Source organism: Rana temporaria, chromosome 8 (genome assembly GCF_905171775.1).
Source record: "Rana temporaria chromosome 8, aRanTem1.1, whole genome shotgun sequence".
In the NCBI taxonomy this organism is placed as follows: domain Eukaryota; kingdom Metazoa; phylum Chordata; class Amphibia; order Anura; family Ranidae; genus Rana; species Rana temporaria.
Window position 1 is genome coordinate 89,861,383 of NC_053496.1, and position 21,433 is coordinate 89,882,815.

Here is a 21,433-nt window from a genome sequence, read left to right on the forward strand (position 1 = left end):
GGAATCAGAAGGCACGCGTAACAATCGGCTTCATCAGAACAATATAAGGCACACGGCCATGGAACTGGTGGCAAATATATGCGCAGGCGGATCAAGACCATCAAATAGTTTTCTAGGCCGCGTTTACCACCACCAAAAACAACGCCAACTGCGTGCCTTTACAAATCAAAGGAACTCAAGCTATTTTTCACCAAGGAGGCCCAGCATTAGCCAGGCATCAAAAAATTCCCCGAAACTCATTGTTGTTCCTCTCCACAGAAATCTTTAGTAAAAAGCAAAAGATTTATTCCTGCTCAAGAGAACCCAGAGTTTAACCCAACAGAACAAAGATGCTGTTCAACTCATGGAGACTCCAAGACAACCTAATTTGCATGTCTGTGCAGCTGCATGGGGGGCAGGAATCAGAAGGCACGCGTAACAATCGGCTTCATCAGAACAATATAAGGTACACGGCCATGGAACTGGTGGCAAATATATGCGCAGGTGGATCGAGACCATCAAATCGTTTTCTAGGCCGCGTTTACCACCAACAACAATAACATTAACCCCATCTGCGTGCCTTTACAAATCAAAGGAACTCAAGCTATTTTTCACCAAGGAGGCCCAGCATTATAGCGAGTAAATTATGCGCAAGAAGTTTATCAGAGCATTGTTATTGGAGGCAGCATAGTCAGTATAAAAAGCTGAAATCAGTAAAAGTTCCGGCTGTTTGGGGTGGTGATGGGGGATGTGCAGGTATGCTTGAATGGGAGTATGTACTCAGGGCTGCCGTCAATAGGGAACCGAGACCATGTTCCAATCTAGGAGACAAACAAGGAGAGAGGCGCCTCTGGGTGCAATACTTAAGACAGTTTTAATTTTAAATTTTTAAAAAGCCACAAGTTAAAAAAAACACTCACATTTTGGTGGTCAATCAAAAGCGTGTGGAAGCAATTTTTCAGGAGAATAGGTAGGTATCATCTGGTGGAGTCCTTTCCCTTGTCCCTGGTACAGCGCTGTGGGATGCAGGGGATCTGTCCTTCTGCCGCTGGTGGAATCTTTATTTTCGGCGGTGGGCAGGGGGATCCTGTGCAGGCGCTGCAAGCCGTGTGTGCCGATGGACGAACAGGGATGACGTCACCAGGAAAGCGACGCGTAGTAGTAGGAGATCTTGAAGCCCCCCCCCCCCCCCCCAAGCATACACCTGTGTAATTTTTAGCTGCCTGGGCCCAAGGAGTCACTTCTTCCCTGATGGCTGCTGCTGCCTGGACTTGAGGGTCAGTTGGATGGGAAGCGTCACCTGAATCGCCCCACTGTTATTCTCACGCGGAGAGACTCAGAGACAGGAAGGAATCACTCCGCGACGCACGGAGGACGGCACTACACAGGCGACGTGCTGGCCGGGACTTAAGCTAGCACGAGGAGCGGCCGCGGAAGAGATATTCTTCCGCGTCCGAAATACAGAAAAAAGTCCCTTCCCTGCCGCTACTTCAATTAGCGATCATAAACAGAAACAGTAAAATCTAAACGTGGCCGGGGGGGGGGGGGGGGCTTTGGTGGGGGGATGATGTTGTCGTTAAGGGACATGGCTGGAGGATTTTATTTTTTATTTTTACATTTAATTAATTATCTGATCGGGTTGCCAGGCCCCCCTGCTGGCCGGGGGCCCGGTACAACAGGGCCAGTTATACTGGCCTATCAGGGGCCGTGATTGTCCACCACTGGACCACAGTGAGTGTTCTTTAAGAAGGGTGCATTTACACCTGCGAATGCACCTTGCCTTTGATTAGGTGGACGAACCCCAGCAGCGGTTCCTGCGATTGGCTTCACGTAGGCGGCCCTATTGAAAGCAATGGGAGGCTGCTGTCTCACACAGCTAATCAATCACACTCGCATGTAATCTCTCAAGAATATATCATATGCAAGTGATTAGCCCTGGACGCATATTCTGTAGTCTTTATTTTCAGCCATGTGACTGGTATATTCAAATCTCCTTGGACTCTAAAAATAACTGCTATTTTTGTGCGTGTAGTCTAATAAAGAAACAATACAGATGAATAAATCATTTGAGCTATATATAGGTTTAAACAGTTCAAAAACAGACCCATTTATGTTAAATACAGGCACACAGGGAGCATGGAAGATAAGTGCGTATGCACTCTATATGACAATAACAGGAGAACAATAGGGCTGGATGCCTGCAATCCTAACCTAAAAATATCAATTCAGTTTACAATAATAGGATGCTGCCATATATACATCTTTTACTAAACTTTATAATTGTGGTATAGTGAACTTATTATGCAATTCTTAAAATTGTATAAACTGATTTTAGCTATATGGATAATATATATATATATGGAATAGCCAATAGCAAGGTGCAGGTGGGAAGCAAGTATCAATCTCAGAAGATAATTTTGATTTTTGATTAACTTCCTACAACCCGTTGATCCCCGGTTCACACTATAACTTGAATCACACAGGAACCACAAGGCATTCCTGTTCAATTCATATGAGATTCAGTGCAATGCAATTTGAGTCCATTCATTTTCAAATATCAAAACGCATCGCACCACCTTTTGGACCATGTGATCGGTACGGACAAACTACACTGCGTTTGTGTTGCTTTTGGGGTGTCATGAACGCTGTATTGACAACTGCAGCAGATTGTAAACATAGTGTGATTGCAATGCGGGGCGGGAAACAAGCAAGGATCGCTGCATTTCTTGCACCGCATACAGCATGTGTGAACCTAGGCTTATGTATTTAGAGTGCCTTGAAAAAGTAATCATACCCCTTGAAATTTTCCACATTTTGTCATGTTACAACCAAAAATGTAAATGTTTTTTATTGGATTTTATGTGATAGACCAACACAAAGTGGCGCATAATTGTGAAGTGGAAAGAATTTTGTGGGGCGTACATTTGTATTCAGCCCCTCTGAGGCCATACTTTGTAGAACTTTGTAGAACCACTTCTCCCTTGCCCATCCCAGTGCTGCTGGGATGGGGGTCATGGGAGAAGTCAGACGTGTGGACTGTGGAGAGAAGACTATAGGATAAAACCAGAGCCACCAAACCAAGCTGGAGCCGACTGACTGATCCCTGCAAGGTGCACCTGAGAGGAGGTCAGTGACAGTGCCGCAAGGCCAGTCGGAGGGGGGGGGGGTCATTGATGTAAGGGGGAGTGAATGCAACAATGTAAGGGGGGTTCTGATATAAAGGTTTCCCCCAATATTAGTAACCCGAATGTGTATTCTTTCTGTGGAAGGTGGTCTCTGGTCAACAGAATCCCGTCCCCCCCATGTTCCCAGAGTTCCTGGGGTTCCCCCTGATGCTTGACCACTTTTAGCACTTTTAACTGAAATTTTCTTTTATATCTATATATATATATATATATATATATATATATATATATATATATATATATATATATATATATTGTAAGGGGTTAGCTCGGTAGCAGGGTGTGTGACCCTCTGGATGGGTTCACTACACACGGAACTAGAGAGAAAGGCAGTCGAAGACGGTTGAAAACAAAGATTTTGGTTTATTCTTCCATCTTGCTGGAAACAAATGCAAGCATCCAAACAGCATAAACAAAATCAAACATAAAATAAACCCTGGCCACTTGGGGCTTCTACCTTCACCACACAGGAACCTATCTATGGAGTCTGGCACAGCCTATTGCTGGGCAGACACTGCTGGTCATACAGCAGAAAAACAATAGTCTTTTTGATTTTTTTATCACACAGAAAAATCAACCTCTTCAGAAGTATTTCTGCTCACTGCTCTCCTTCACTCAAAAAGCCTCAGGATGCAGCATTCAGTAGTAATCCTCTGGATTACTTATAGAGGCCTTAATTGCCTCATTCTGAACAGCTGAAGTTTTCCAACGCCCTTAAATCGTTCTGGCTACTTCTGCAGCCGACACCTAATAATAATTGGTGTATTGTCTAAACAAGGCAGAAATGTATCTCCCATCTGTGACAACACCCACAGATTTACCTGACTTCCTGTCACAATATATATATATAATGTGTGCTTTCATATCTGTCTTCTATATATATATATATAATACATTCTTCAAATGTGCTTTAAAATGTATGGTTTTCCCTTTCATGAACAAGAAAATAATGACGTTTGCTGTTGGGCTGGTATAAAAATGCTATGGGGCTGGTATGAATTTTTTTCCAGGGCTGGATTTTATTCTCAGTCCGGCCCTGTCTCTACCAGCTTTGCACATCAGTGACATTTTTTTCCGATTCTTCTTTGCAAAATAGCTAAAGCTTTGTCAGATTGGATGGAGAGCGTCTGTGACCACCATTTTTCAAGTTTTGCCACAGATTTTCAATTGGATTTAGGTCTGGACCATTCGAACACATGAATATGCTTTGATCTAAACCATTCCATTGTAGCTCTGGCTGTATGTTTAGGGTCGGTGTCCTGCTGGAAGGTGAACCTCCGCCCCAGTCTCAATTCTTTTGCCACCACCATGGTGTGTGCAGGGTAATGTGCAGTGTTTTCTGCCACACATAGCATTTTGCTTTTAGACCAAAAAGTTCATTTTTGGTCTCTTCTGACCAGAGCACCTTCTTCCACATGTTTGCTGTGTCCCCCACATGGCTCCTCGCAAACTGAAAACGGGACTTCTTATGACTTTCTTTCAACAATGGCTTTCTTCTTGCCACTCTTCCATAAAGGCCAGATTTGTGGAGTACACGACTAATAGTTGTCCTGTGGACAGATTCTCCCACCTGAGCTGTGGATCTCTGCAGCTCCTCCAGAGTTACCATGGGCCTCTTGGCTGCTTCTCTGAATAATGCTCTTCTTGCCTGGTCTGTCAGTTTATGTGGACGGCCATGTCTTGGTAGGTTTGCAGTGGTGCCATACTCTTTCCATTTTCAGATGATGGATTGAACTGTGCTCTTTGAGATGTTCAAAGCTTGAGATATTTTGTTATAACCTAACCCTGCTTTAAACGTCTCCACAATTTTGTCCCTGACCTGTCTGGTGTGTTCCTTGGCCTTCATGATGCTGTCTGTTCTCTAAGGTTCTCTAACAAACCTCTGAAGGCTTCACAGAAAAGCTGTATTTATACTGAGATGAAATTACACACAGGTGGACTCTATTTACTTATTAGGCGACTTCTGAGGGCAATTGGTTCCACTAGATTTTAGTTGGGGGTATCAGAGTAAAGGGGGCTGAATATAAATGCATGCCACACTTTTCACATATTTATTTGTAAAAAATTTGAAAAAACATTTATCATTTTCCTTCCACTTCACAATTATGTGCCACTTTGTGTTGGTCTATCACATAAAATCTCAATAAAATACATTTACGTTTTTGGTTGTAACATGACAAAATGTGGAAAATTTCAAGGGGTATGAATACTTTTTCAAAGCACTGTATTTAAGTACAGATTTGTTTCAAGCCCTAACTTTGAGAAATAGCTTACTATGGAAAGATTGAGCAATACCACACATCAAAGTTTGCATCTGTCAGCGGTGATCTGTCTTGTGCCAAGCTACCATGGGTTTTGATAGACTCATTCAAGTATTAGTGAAATAGGTCAGTTGACTGGAGGACTAAATTAATAGGACATTGCCACTGAAAAAAACCAGAGTAACATAATAATGTAGGATTATGTGATTTTTAAGGTGATTAAAATATCATAAGGTAGACCATATAAAATAGGTCAAAAGAATCCTGAGAGAACCCTAACATAAATAGATGTATTGCCTCTGCTGACCTCCTTCTAAAAGTGCTAGTTGCTTGGTTGCCATTGTGTTCAGCACTTTCTGAACTGCAGATCTAAATGTTTATCCCAGGTCAGGTATTAAAGTTATTGAATCAACATGACAGCCAGACAAATAGCATTTTCAAAAGGATATGTTAGCAATGGCAGCTCAAGCACCGCTCTGATAAAGCAGATGTTTAAAATGATAGTGTTGCTGTATGTTATGACATGTCCAGAATGTATTGATGTAGACTTGTAATGTTATTAAAAGCTCCACTTTCACAGAGAATGTTTAATGTTTTTGTGTATAGAGTATTTCCTCTCTTTATGTGTCACACACACACACAATTGTGCCCATTACACATTTTTTTTAAAATCCTTGTTGCGACAACTCAAAAAAAGTCAGCTTACATTTCAACACAATAATGTGGGGCCAGTCTGGGAAGGGTTGCACGCCAGAAACCTGTGCAGATACAGGCACTGCCCCTTTTGCATCATCCAGGAGGAAACATCATATCATGTTTTCTGGGAGTGCCCCTTTGCACAGGGCCTGTTGACGGCCTTGCATCATCCAGGAGGAAACATCATATCATGTTTTCTGGGAGTGCCCCTTTGCACAGGGCCTGTTAAAAAAAAAAAAAAAAAAATTTTTATTAGACCATTACATTCGGCATCGTAGCGCGAGCTACGGTATGCCGGTCTTACATTTTTTATCCCCGTACTCACTGTGCTATGGCTCATTGAAGATTCCGGGGAATGAGCGTTCCTATGGTGAGAGAAGGTGATTGACGGCCGGCCCTGGCACGTCACGCTTCTCCGGAAATAGCCGAAATAGGCTTGGCTATTCACGGCGCCTGCGCATAGCCTGTGCGCAGGCGCCGTGAAGAGCCGAGACCTACTCCGGCTGTCTTCGGGGAGCGTGACGTGCCAGAGCCGGCCGTCAATCATCCTCCCTCTCCATAGGCACGCCCATTCCCTGCGGGAGTCGGATTCTTCAATGATCGATAGCACAGTGAGTACGGGGATTAAAAATTTAAGACCGGCATACCGTAGCTCGCGCTACGATGCCGAATGTAATGGTATAATGATGTGAAGGAGGGTGAACCACCGCTTTAAAGACTTTGTACCACAGACTGCTATTACACACTTTGCTGTGTTAAACGGACTCTTCTGTGGAACTCATTCACAGGAGGACATTGACAGTGCCTGGCGGGTGCTGTGTTGCTTTAAAGACGCTTTATGGTACGCCAGGAACCGCCGCGTACACCACCGGCAGAGGATGTCCATTGAGGACTGTCGCAGACTGACCTTCAGTCTGCTGAGAGACTATACCTTGATAGACTTTAAGGAGGAAGAGGACGTCTGAAGATTTCCCCTTCCCCCTGACATTGACATTTCTTGACACTTTTTTTGAACTACTGTTTTCAGGGTAATGCGGCGTCATGCACGATGTGATGTTTCAGGGTTTTCACAACTCTGCGCAACACATCAGGCAGAATGGGTTGAATGAATGTAATTTAATTGTATGCTTGCAACTGTATTGATATGTAGTGTATTTATGCGCTGCGTCGCAGTACAGAGAATGTACCCTGTTGAAAGTATTTGATTTTTGTATATTTGCTTTGCAAAATAAACTTAAATATTGCCAATCTGGGAAGGGTGCTGGCGGTACGGGAACGTTGAAAAGCCTGTGGAGATAGTGCCCCTGGAGTGGCAGTCCAGGGGTGCCATACATTGCACGAGTGTTTGAAAGGGGCACTCCTCGTGTGGCACCTTAGGTCACATCTCCACACACTTTTTAACACCTGCCTCTAGGGCTGAGCCTTTTGGCTAGGACCAGAGGAATTTTTGTTCCTGGCCGGAGGGCCGGCCATCGTATTGCACGGTGGCCACTTTCCACTCACCTTCCCACCTTCCTTTTCCCCCCACTTTCTTTTTTTATTTTACCCGTTTGTCACGTTTCGTCTTCTTTTTGTTTGGTGCGCTGCACTTTTAGTGTGATGAGTAGGGTGCTGGTCCTCGGGCCTGCTCTGAAAGTCTTGGGAGTGGGTGGACATGGCCTTCTGGCTAGTTCGCCTGCTCTCATGGGGTCTCCCTTCGGGGGAGCCTCACCGAGGAGGGTTCTGTTTCGGCAGTCCCTCCGAGGATGTTGGGTCATTGTGGCTTCGGCTGCTTGGGCCATGGTGGGTCCATGTGGCTTCGGCTGCATGGACCACAGATTACTCTTTTCCCTGCCAGGAGCCTAACGCCCCGGGGGATCAGAGCTGGGTCCTTTTCGGAGGACCAAATGACGATGGCACCCGTCACAGTTTTTTGTGTTTCACTCTTTATGTGTGTGCACATTTTTTCCTGCACCGGGTGAAGTTTTTGGGTTGTGTTTTGCACGCCACAGGCTTTTCAATAGAAAAATAATGTGGGGCCAACTGTTTAGATACAGTCCTGATTACTATACTGTATACATCATTTCGTATGGCTCAGTTGCAGGCGCCTAGTAGAATTAAAATATGAATGGAACAACTGAAAGGTGAAAGTCCAGTGTGTGACCCTACATAAAAAGGGCCTCTCCACTACACAAATAAAAAAAATGTTTTCTCAGATTAGCTAGGTATAGATTAAACATTAAACAACACTCTTGCGCTTAAGTATGATGGCTCAGTTTAGGTGAGAGTATTGGTCCACTTCACCAGAGGTATTGCTTCAGGCTTTGCTGCCCTCTAGGATGGGGGGTGTCCTTGATAGTTCTAGAAAATGGAAAGAAAAGAGGCACACCAGCCTAGTGCATTATCCTACATATAATTATTGAAAATAAAAAGAATAAAAACTCTCCAGATCCTGGGGGGGACAATGCAGGGGCCCCTGCTGTCTGAAGCCTCCGGCTCTAAACAGGTCAATCCTTTAAAACATGTCAGGCAGCAGGAATCCCTGCATGGTCCCCCCAGGATCTGGAGACTGAAGATTCCAGGGCTTTTCAAGCTGCAGAAGATCTGCTGTTTTAGGAGTACTTTTATCTCATGCTTGTGAGTAGATTTTATTATTTTAATCTTTAATAAATATTTGTGAGATAATGCGCTTGGCTGGTGCATTCTCTTTTCTTTTCTTTCCATTTTCTTGAAATATATTAACAATGCATTATAATAATTTGCATTCTTTCTTCTATCCAGCAGGTGGAGCTTTAGGCTCCTTTTTACATTTTCCAGCTTCTCTTTTGCTCTTATTTTAATATAACTGTCATTTACAGAACTTAATAGCCCAAATTCAATTTTAAGCACACAAGTAAATAAGTTGGAGCATAGATCTCTCTTAAATGAATGGCTTTTTGTAGGGTTGTCCCGATACCGATACTAGTATCGGTATCGGGACCGATTCCGAGTTTTTTCGGCGGTACTCAGACGCCGATCCCCCGCCCCGATACATAAATAGAATACTTGCCCCCGACCGCCGCCGCCGCCGAACGCCGCCCGCCACCACGAAACGCCGTAATCCGCCGCCATTCTCCGCATCCCCGCTGCCGCCGACTCTGTAATACGGGCGGGAACATTACAGCTTTGAATAGCTGTAATGATTCGCACCACGCAAAGACACTCCCCCTCGCTCGGGTGAACTGTCCAATCCCGAGCGAGGGGGAGTGTCTATACGCAGCGCGGCGCCAATCATAACAGAGATTCAAAGTTGTAATGTTCCCGCCCGTATTACAGAGTCGGCGGCAGCGGGGATGCAGGTAAGCATGACATGGCTGGATGGGGGGAGACGCTGGATGGGGGGGGAGACGCTGGCTGGATGGGGGGGTGACGCTGGCTGCATGGGGGGACGCTGGCTGGATGGGGGGTGACGCTGGCTGGATGGGGGGGTGACGCTGGCTGGATGGGGGGTGACGCTGGCTGCATGGGGGGTGACGCTGGCTGCATGGGGGGTGACGCTGGCTGCATGGGGGGTGACGCTGGCTGCATGGGGGGTGACAATGGCTGCATGGAGGGTGACAATGGCTGCATGGGGGGTGACAATGGCTGGGGGAATACATTGCTGGATGGGGGGTGACAATGGCTGGATGGGGGGTGACGCTGGCTGGATGGGGGGTGACGCTGGCTGCATGGGGGGTGACGCTGGCTGCATGGGGGGTGACGCTGGCTGGATGGGGGGTGACGCTGGCTGCATGGGGGGTGACGCTGGCTGCATGGGGGGTGACAATGGCTGGGGGAATACATTGCTGGATGGGGGGTGACAATGGCTGGATGGGGGGTGACAATGGCTGCATGGGGGGTGACAATGGCTGGGGGAATACATTGCTGGATGGGGGGTGACAATGGCTGGATGGGGGGATACATTGCTGCATGGGGGGAGACAATGGCTGGTTGGGGGGAGACGCTGGCTGGATGGGGGGTGACGCTGGCTGGATGGGGGGTGACGCTGGCTGGATGGGGGGTGACGCTGGCTGGATGGGGGGTGACGCTGGCTGGATGGGGGGTGACGCTGGCTGGATGGGGGGTGACGCTGGCTGGATGGGGGGTGACGCTGGCTGGATGGGGGGTGACAATGGCTGCATGGGGGGTGACAATGGCTGGATGGGGGGATACATGGCTGCATCTGTGGGGGGACATCGCTGCATTTGGGGACACATTTTAAAAAAAGTATCGGTATTCGGTATCGGCGACTACTTGAAAAAAAGTATCGGTACTCGTACTCAGTCCTAAAAAAGTGGTATCGGGACAACCCTAGCTTTTTGGACAATGTCACTCAGACAGAGCAAGTCTTAAGATAGGAATCTTTTGCTATGCTGTTTCTTTAGATAACCCATATGACTCTGAAAATCCATTGTAAAATAAATATTGTACACTCATAGTAAATATAACAGACACAAAGTGTGCGTTTTGAAAAAGAATTCAAAAACGAGGTTCACAGTGGGCTGCAGAAATGAAGTCGTGCGAGTTCAGCTGAATTCACACAATTTCACTCCCGCTTGTCAGTCCCGATTTCAGCCGCGATTACAGAGAAATCTGTGCAGTTTCTGCACAGATGTCAATGTAAATAAGGGTCCGAAATCGCAATAAGTAGTACAGAAACTACTTCTTGAAATCGGTGCAGCGCCGCATATGCTGCCGATTTGACATGTCAAAACGCACCAGTGTGAACCAGGGCAAAACTTTACAGTGCTTGTCACCAAATTGCTTGTCACCAAATCACATTGCCTTCATAAAGAATTCAGCATGAGATGAATCAGAGAGGCTGGCATGCAATATAACATATTAGAGTAACCAGTGGCATGGTCTATCTAAGTATAGATCCATTAATCCATCTAAGGAGGTGGGGATTAAAGTGGATGTAAACCCTCCATACACCCAGTAAAGTGAACAGCCTCAGATGATACACAAAGATGAACCAAATCTCCCTACATAGGTTTTACATGTCTTCAGCTTTATATACTGTTTAGATCATGTTAGGAGATTTGTGACGTCTCGGTATACAGCCAAGATAGCTAACATTGCTGATTGGAGGAAAGGCACACACCCCCTCTCATCATAGGCAGAGACTCTCAGAGGTGTTTTGTAATAGGACCTGCTCTCTGCTACTCTATTTTAGAAACCTCCCCTGACAGAAGATTCAGGCTGCTTTTGTCTAAAAAGTCTGATAATTTGTCAGGATTAATAACAGAGGAACGGTTCAGGAGAGAGCTACAGGACTTAGCTCATTAAAGAGAGATAACAAAATACTGCAGATATATGTGCCCAGCTCAAATTTCATGAATCAGGTTTACATCCACTTTAAGTCCCCATACAATAGTACACTATGAAGTTGGAATTTAGGAAATTGATAATGCCTATAACAATGGCCCTGGTCTGAACGAAGTGCACAATTAAGTCTACAACAAGCATTTCAATGTAAACGATAGGAAATGCCTTTATTGTCTATAACCGTATGACTTATTTCCATAGGAAGTGTGATTCCTGGGTGGACTTTGTGGGAAAATGAATGAGGTCAGAAATACAACCTAGTTTTGGGAAAGACAGAATGAAACATGAATTAGAAACATGAAAACTGCAGGTAGTGTCTAATCTTTAGTAAGTTAGAAGAAAATGTCACTTGTGATATTGCACATAGATAATTGCACCACAGGCCAATCTAAAATTTTAAAGGTACAGAAAATAACCAACCATTTCTATTTGGAAGGAATCAATTTCTAATACTGGTAACAAACATATTTTTTTGGACATCCCAGTGTTGTTATTAGCTTTGCTGCAATCAGCAATTCATTTTTGATGAGATACTTTCAAAGAGTATAACATAAACAGACAGATGCTGAGGTGCACATTTCTTTTTTTTACCACGCTGTTTATGGGACATTCCCTCCCACTTAGTTGTCTGCTTGATCAGAAAATAGGCAGTCTAAAGCCTCGTACTCAGCCTTGGACTTTTGTCTGAAGGGCATTGGCTGTGAATTTGTATTGCATACATCCGGCAAAGAGTTGTTGGCCAACAAACACAAAACAACGTGTTTTTTTCAGCTCTTTAGCGCCACCCTTTGGGCAACTTCTGCTAATGTTGTCTTATGGTGAGCATTGCTTCTGAGCATGCGTGTTTGTACTTTGGAATTTTTTCCCGAAAATTTTGTGTACACTCGATCGTAAAATGTTAAAGCATGCTATCCCACATTTGCCAGCGGAAAATGCAACAACAATTGTCTGATGGAGCATACAAACGGTCGGATTTTCCGACAACAGCCTGCCATCACACAATTCCCATCGGAAAATCAGATTGTGTGTACGAGGCTTTGGTTTCAGGAGAACAGAAGCAGGTAAGAATATTAAGTGAAGTTCATTAGAATGTTTACAATGTATATAATTAATAAACCTGCTTGTTTTTCATTAAAATTTAGGTGAGGGCTTAAATTTGAATCCATGGCCGGCGCTACCATAAGGCAGCTTAGGCAGCTGCCTTAAGCCTCGTGCACACGATCAGTCCATCCGATGAGAACGGTCTGATGGGGGTATATGGGAGGTAGGATGAGATCAGAGGTCATGCACCGGGGTATGCTTGAAAATGCACCTTCGTCTGACATAAATTCTTGCACCGGCCCAGTTTGCACCCCATTCTCTCGCCTGGCTAACAGCAACTTGCCTAAGGTCCATGCTACAAGGTCGACTCTGTGGCTAACTTTGCTTGCCACACTTCCCTATCAGCTGAATACTGAAATAAACGTCTGTTATCGCTAATGAGAGTTACTCCATCGCTGCCTGACACGTGGGTGAAACTGGGTCGCTAGCAAGAAAGACACATTGTTGGTTCAAGCAGCAAGGGAGCAACTCCAAAGGATAACAAAATCTCAATATTAGTGATTCTGTTGCTGCCATGCAAGTAACACAATACTGTATAAAGGGTGTACAGAGACAAAAAAATCAGTTTGATATATTTCCTTTCAAGCAGTATTAAACCCAAAACCAAACATGTAACATATTTCAGCTTTTTTTATTCATTAGATGTGGTGGCTGCATTGTCAGTGTGAGCAGAGGGAGAAGGGGTGTTAGATGTGCTAGGTGATTTAAATACACTAACAAATTGAAGCCAAACTCCAACTAATGCTTTAGAGTCAATTACAGCAACAGGTGTTTTTGTTTTTTCATTTTGAGATGAAAGTTTTACATTATAAATAAAAGCTGATCGTTGCAATCACCCATCAGTAGTAAATGGTTTGTCTAATCTCTGTAACTGCTACATCTGCAGGAGAGCTTGTTCTTTAAAAAAAAACAAAAAAACAGAAATATTGGCTTAATCACCAGGGGGAAATGAAAGAAAGCAAAGCCTAAAAAGAAAACCAATTCAGCCATGACATCTAAAAATTAAAATAAATGTTTGCTTTTGGGTTTAACTGTCATTATAGCAAATAACACATGCATTATATGTTAGTAAATTGGGCCTTTTTGGTCAGGTAAATTCCTATTAATAAAAAAATAAGGGTTTCAACAATGTAATGCTTATTTAACACTTTGTCGCTGAGCATACGCACATATACATACTTGGCTTTCAGTGGTTATGCAGGCATCATCCCGGTATAATTTTTTTAGAGCCGGTTATTGGCTTTCCAGGGATAACAACCGATGCGGCTAAAAGCCGCTGGTTGTAATCCCGGAGGAGCGGGAGGGGACATCCCCCCTCCCGCCACTCTTACCGGGCCTCCCGTCACACCGGGAGACCCGATCTGTGATCCGCCGCCTCCAGTGCCCAGAGAGAGACTGAAACGAACCCACGAACAGCTTCGATTCAGTCTCTTCAGTGTAAACACGGAAGCAACATCATGACATCACTTCCGGGTTACTCGGCTGCCAATGGCAGCGTTTTTTTAAAAATACACAGTATTCAGAATCGCCGTTTTCAGCAATCTGAATAATTTGAAGAGCAAAGGAGGGATTGGGGGTCTTTTAGACCCGCGATCTCTCCATAAAGAGTACCTGTGGTAAGAAGAAAGCCATTGTTGAAAGAAAGCCATAAGAAAGCCTGTTTTCAGTTTGTGAGAAGCCATGTGGGGGACACAGCAAACATGTAGAAGAAGGTGCTCTGGTCAGATGAGACCAAAATTTAACTATTTGGCCTAAAAGTAAAACGCTATATGTGGTGGAAAACTAACACTGCACATCACCCTGAACACACCACTCCCACCGTGAAACATGGTGGTGGCAGCATCATGTTATGGGGATGCTTTTCTTTAGCAGGGACAGAGAAGCTGGTCAGAGTTGATGGGAAGATGGATGGAGTCACATACAAGGCAATCTTAGAAGAAAATCTTTTAGAGCCTGAAAAAGACTTGAGACTGGGGCAAAGGTTCACCTTCAGGCAGGACAACAATCCTTAACATACAGCCAGAGCTACAATGGGATGGTTTAGATCAGTGGTCATCAACCCTGTCCTCAGGGCCCACTAACAGGCCAGGTTTGCAAGATAACTGAAGTACATCACAGGTGATATCATTTGCTGCTCAGTGATTGCAGCATTCTAGTCTGCAGTAATACATAACACCTGGCCTTTTAGTGGGCCCTGAGGACAGGGTTGATGACCACTGGTTTAGATCAAAACATATTCATGTGATAGAATGGCCCAGTCAAAGTCCAGACCTAAATCCAATTGAGAATCTGTGGCAAGACTTGAAAATTGCTGTTCACAGAGGCTCTCCATCCAATCTGACAGAGCTTGAGCTATTGTCCAAAGAAGAATGGGCAAAGCTGGTAGAGACATCCCCAGAAAGACTTGCAGCTGTAATTGCAGTGAAAGGTGGTTCTACAAAGTATTGTCTCAGGGGGGCTGAATACAAATGTACGCCACACTTTTCACATATTTATTTGTAAAAACTGTTGAAAACCATTAATTATTTCCCTTCCACTTCACAATTATGTGCCACTTTGTGTTGGTCTATCATATAAAATACCAGTAAAATACATTTATGTTTTTGGTTGTAACATGACAAAATGTGGAAAATTTCAAGGGGTATGAATACTTTTTCAAGGCACTGTATGTAGCATACGGTTTAATTAAGATCATAGATGTTTAAGACACTTGATTTTTATTTTTGCCCATAGTTTATAAGTGTGTTGTTGAAAAGGCAAGGTGTGGTCATTCCAGCTGCGGCGCTGCCTATGTTATAAATAATCTCATTTGGCCGCACGTCCAGTAGGTTACAGAAAGAGCTTGTCAACAAGTGGAAAAGTTTCCTGCAGAATTTCAAAATAATGGTTCAAAAAAGCATATAGCATAAAGCACAGGAATTTGTTTAAACAACGTTATCTTATAGAATAATTTAAACACTTGTGAACTTTGAGTCATAAATCACATGCATACTCCCAGTCTTACTAATCAGTGTTCTCTGGCACAACATAGATGCAGCCAGCACACCTTAAAGTGAACAGTCTCTTGATAAAATTCCAGCTGGCAGATCAGTGGTGAGTGAAAATTTGTATGTTTGTTCAATATCGATCTTTTTCTTCTAAAGGCCCGTACACACGATCGGATATTTCGACAATTGTCCGATGGGTGTGTTTTGTCGGATAATCAAACCGTCTGTATGCCCCATCGGACAATTGTCGGAATTTCGACAACAAATGTTGGCTGTGCATGCTCTCAAATTGTCTGGCAACAAATGTGTTCCGTCGGATTATCCGATCGTGTGTACACAAATTACAAACACGCATGCTCCGAACCAATGCTAACCATCAGACAACATTAGCAGAAGTTGCCCAAAGGGTGGCGCTAAAGAGCAGAAAAAGCATGTAGTTTTGTGAATGTTGGATGAAAAAGTTCTGCCGTCTGTATGCAAAACAAGTTCACGGACAATGCCCTTCACACAAAAATTCACAGATTTGTCAGATGGAAGTCCGATCGTGTGTATGAGGCTTTAGGGGGATTGACGGATCCCAGCCCCCTGTTTAGCATCCTGTATTTTATGGACAAATTCAGGACAGTGTTTCTCTCATTGCATTCCTAAGCTGAATAAAGCAGAGCTACAAGACAGAGGTGAGTAAACTGGTTCACAATTTCTATGAATAATGAATTGTTCTGTTAACACAACTGAGATATTCCCTGGTCCAAGTTTCATATGACTAGTCCACCATCCTGAACAGGTGACAAAACACCTGGTGCTAACTGGCATATATTATTATTATTATTATTATTATTATTATTATTATTATTATTATAGGTACTTATAGAGCGCTGTCAATTTACGCAGCGCTTTACATATAAATTGTACATTCACATCAGTCCCTACCCTCAAAGGGGCTAACAAACTTAGGTCCCTAACTCACATTCATATAGCAGCTAAACATATGGGATTTTCTTCTACTAAGCAGTTTCAACTCATTTTAGCAATCACAAAATAAAAAAAATAGGTGATTGCCAGCAAGTGAAACTACAGCCTTGTTCATTTATGGATAGAGTAGGGAAAGGGTTATAACCACTGTCAGGTTTTTGCTGCTATCTTGCTTCCTGTTGGGGAGATCTTACAACTTTTCTTGTACAAACCAATGGTAACCACCCCAATCTATTACTAGCCTTTGCAGCAAGGAACCCCTTGAAGAGCAAATCACATCAAAAACAAGCAAAAATTGCCATCTCTCTTACCAGTTAGCCTTCACTAAAACCAAATTAACCCTCTAACAGTTTACATTAAAAACAATGGGTTTAGTTGCACACATTTGAAAACATACGTGTAAGCTGCAGTGGTCACATCAAGGCACCTCAGTGTACTGCGGTCTTAACTCGATAATTTTGAGAGTCTACAAAAGTAGAGCACATATAGCAATGGGTGGATTAAGGGCAGGTTTGCCGGGAGGGAGCTCAGCCCTCCTTAACCACTTGCTTACTGGGCACATACACCCCCTTCGTGTCCAGGCGAAATTTCAGCTTCCGGCACTGCGTCGCTTTAACTGACATTTGCGCGGTTGTGCGACGTGGCTCCCAAACAAAATTGACGTCCTATTTTTCCCACAAATAGAGCTTTCTTTTGGTGGTATTTGATCACCTCTGCAGTCCTGACACTCCGCAAGAGTGTCAGGACGCGCACTTACACACAGCTCCTTTCTCTATCTGCAAAGTAGAGAGTGTCCTGACTTGCCTGCTCGCCCCCTTCCCCCTCAAGAGGCTTTCCCCACACCAGGGAGAAAGCCTCACATTACTGTGTGGAGTTACAGACAGAAGATCAGGAAGTGAGGATTTCTCAGAAGAAATAAGGACATTTAAAAGCAAAATCGAATGATGAGGTAAGTGAAGGAGGACTGCACTAAGGTAAAGGAAGCTATTTAAGGAAAAAAAAATACCTTTACAACCCCTTTAAAGCTACAGGGACACCGAGCAAGGGCACAGTGGCAGCTGAGCTAACCAGTGCATCCCCATGGAAATCTACCAACAAATGGCAAACACCCCAACCTTCAACTAGCCTTTGCAGCAAGGAAAGCCTGGAAGAACAACGCACATCAAAATGTTTTTAATGGACCTTGCTTTGTGCACTGGTGTGCAGTCAAGTTGGAATAGAAAGAAGCCACCCCCAAACTGTTCTTACAAAGTTGGGGGCATAAAATTGTCCAAAATGTCTTGGTATGTTGATGCCTTTAGAGGTTCCTTCACTGGAACTAAGAGGCTAAGCCCAACCCCTGAAAAAACAACACACCATAATCCCCCCTCCACCCAATGATTTGGACCAGTGCACAAAGCAGGGTCCATAAAGACATGGAAGAGCGAGTTTGGGGTGGAGGAAATTGACTGGTCTGCACAGATTCCTGACCTCAACCATTGGGATGAATAACGCTGCGTACACACGATCGGACATTCCGACAACAAAACCATGGATTTTTTTCCGATGGATGTTGGCTCAAACTTGTCTTGCATACACACGGTCGGACAAATGTTGTCGAAAATTCCGATCGCCAAGAACGCGGTCACGTACAACACTATAAAAGGGAAGTTCAATGCCAAGTGCGCCACCCTTCAGGGCCATCTTTTCCATTGGGCACGCTGGGAAATTGCCCGGGGGCCCTGCTTGCCTGGGGGGCCCCACCGGCTGCCCAGCAACTCCAGTAAAAAATTGTGGAGAGTGATGGGTTAGAACTGCCCATGCCCAATTTGCAGAAATCACAGAGAAGATCCGGTCCTCCACGAGTGCGGGGGGTTGCTGATGTAAAAAAATGTAAGGGGGCACTGATATAAAGGTTCCCCCTCCAATATTAGTGACCCCCCTTACCTTAGTGTATTTACTCATCAGAGTGCCCCCCACATCAGAGTTCCCCTTTACATCAGAGTCTGCAGGATTCCCCCTTACAATGCAAGGGGGAACTCAGTCTGCGGACCCTGATGTAAGTGGGAAAGAGAAAGCAGTGGACTCTGATATAAGGTGGTCTCTGGTCACCAGAGCCCCCCTCCACATCAGAGTTCCCTCCTTAGATCATGATCTGCAGCGTTCCCCTTTACATAAGAGTTCGCTTTCATGGTAAAGGGGAATCCTGCAGACTCTGATGTAAGAGGAAACTCTGTGCTGGCTGGGTTATAGTAACCTGACCTTCATGTCAATGAAGACATTTTTTTTTTTACTTTTGTTTAACTTAAACACATTGCTAATAGCACTAGCTACTGTATATGTTTATAGTTTAAATACTGACATTTGCATTGTTCGGCACTGAAAACTGTAATTTTAGGTACTTTTTTTGCACTGGCAGTAAAAAATGTGGTTCTGCCAGTAAATTTTATGATTTTTGTCAGTAAATTCTCGTGCGCGATTGTGTAGACAGGGCCCCTGTGCACTGTATTGCCCGGGGGCCTATAATGCTCTAAAGATGACACTGCCACCCTTTGGGCTCCTTCTGCTAATCTTGTGTTAGTAGAAGTTTGGTGAGAGACAATTCGCGCTTATATGTCATCTGCTGCTGTTCCCAATCTCTCAGAGTCTCAGAGAAATTAGTTTGTCAGAACTCTGTGTGAATATCAGCAGCAAAACAACTTCATTATTCTAGCATAATAAAGAAGAAGAGAAGGCGCTGCATTAAATGTCCGATGGAGCCTACACACGGTCGGAATTTCCGACAACAAGCTCCCATCGAACATTTGTTTGCCGGAAATTCCGAGCGTGTGTAATCAACATAAGAGTGGAGACTGCGAGCCAGGCCTTCTCATCCACATCAATGCCTGACCTCACAAAGGAGCTTCTGGAAGAATGGTCAAACATTCCCATAGCACTCCTAAACCTTGTGGACAGCATTCCCAGAAGAGTTGAAGCTGTTATAGCTGCAAAGGGTGGGCCAACTCGATATTGAACCCTACTGACTAAGACTGGGATGTCATTAAAGTTCATGTGCCCCATTACTTTTGAAAATATAGTGTAGGTGAATGGTGGGGTAGAGATGCTGGGCCAGCACAGATAGTAATTAGACATCCTAAATGAGGAAAGAGCCAAAGCCTGTACAGAGGGAGGGGGTGATGTTCTACTGAATTGACACTTCTAGGAGTAATCATATTAAGGTAAAAGGCTTACAACAGTTTAGATATAAACTAGGGACTATGTGATCCTCCTTGACAGCTACATAGTTGCACTTTCACTGAAACAAATAACATGTTGTTATAAAGGATAAAACAAAATAGAAAATAGACACTTGGAAACCTATTCCATTGTGACACTTGTCTTGTTTTTGATTTTTATCTTGCCAGGAAATTCAGTCTTGGATGATATGAGATAGAACAGGAAGAAAAACAAATATTAGTTTGCATTACTGTTAGTGTGCTGGCTTCCTCTGGACAAAAACTGTTCCATGGACAAATAGAGGTCTCTGTGTACTGGAAGCTGCGCCGATTCTTTGTATTTACAGCTGCATCCTTTTTGTTTTTTCCCTTCATGTGACCCAGTTTGACAAAGTCCAGAACTGTATACACCCAACTGCAGCTAAAAAACATTACCTATTTTTTTGTGGAATATTACATTTATAAGCATTGAACAGAAAAAAAAAAAAAGATTGTAAAAACATAAAGGGTCATTCAATCCAAGAGGGAAATTTTAGATATAGGAGTGAGCCACCCCCTGCTTTTTGGGGGTATGGACTTTAAAAAAATATATATTTATCTAGGTGGATGCAGCATTGATCCGATGCTGCAGCTGCCCCCCACTGGCTCTGCACTGAGAACTGAGCGATCAAACTCTGCAGATTGCTCAGTTCTCCCCTCTGCTCTGAGCAGACAGCTGGGACTATTTGTTACTGTCTCTCTGCTCTGTTCCTCCAGCGCACAGGAGTGCAGAACTAAGAGCTCTCCTGTCACCTACAAGAGAAGTATAGCCAAAATAGCTTTGGCTATTCTTCTGCTTTAAATGTCTTGGACATTTCATCAATAAGTCCCTCCTGCTCTAATTCTCTGTCTGTCCACCTGAAAGTTTTAAGTGTTCCAGCGTCTCCAGTTAGACTATTCATTATTTTCATAGCAGGTGTGCAGACACAAGCACAGATATCTCTCCAAAAGAGTCCTTGAGAGATAGAAGAAACTGTCAAGTGGTTTATCTCTTCGGCAAATACTGAAAAGTGAAAAACACAATTTGGTTGGACTGAACCCAGCCAATTAGCCTCACCACACTCTCATGCCTCGTACACACGAGCGGGTTTTCCATTGGATAATAAATTTCTCTCAGCCTGCCTTGCATAAACACGCTCAGACAAAAGTCTGCCCGTCCAAAGCACGGTGATGTACAACACGTAAGACGGCACTATAAAGGGCAAGTTCCATTCCATCGGTGCAACCCTTTGGGTAGTTTTTGCTGATCCTCATGTTAGTAAAAGTTTGGTGAGAGACGATTCACACTTTTCAGTGCATTGCAGCGTGACGAATGTGATATATCCATTATGAACGCTAGTTTTATCAGAAAGAGCGCTCCCGTCTCGTACTTGATTCTGAGCATGCACAGTTTTCTGCCCGTCGGAAAACCATACAGACCCGCTGAGATTTTTGGCCTGAGGGGAAAAAAGAGATCCTGGTCTCTTTTTTTGTCCAGCAGTTTTCCCGTCTGAAAAACTACGATGGAGCATACACACGGCCGGGATTCCCAACGAAAAGCTCTCATAGCAGTTTTCCCGTCGGAAAAAAATGTCGTGTGTACGAGGCATCACTCTTGAGTAACTGTGGAATAAAACTAAATCCCAGGAAGACTTCACCCTGTATAAATCTGACAAGAATAAAATTCCTGTCTTCACACTGTCAAGCAGTACTAT

At 44.1% G+C, this 21,433-nt stretch overlaps 1 non-coding gene across 1 annotated transcript; it reads right to left on the reverse strand.

The window, feature by feature from the left end:
• Positions 1-197: 197 nt before the first annotated feature.
• Positions 198-312, reverse strand: LOC120912577. Its single transcript, XR_005743111.1, has one exon. It is a non-coding gene; the product is annotated as a U5 spliceosomal RNA (small nuclear RNA).
• Between the last annotated feature and the right edge of the window lie 21,121 nt (positions 313-21,433).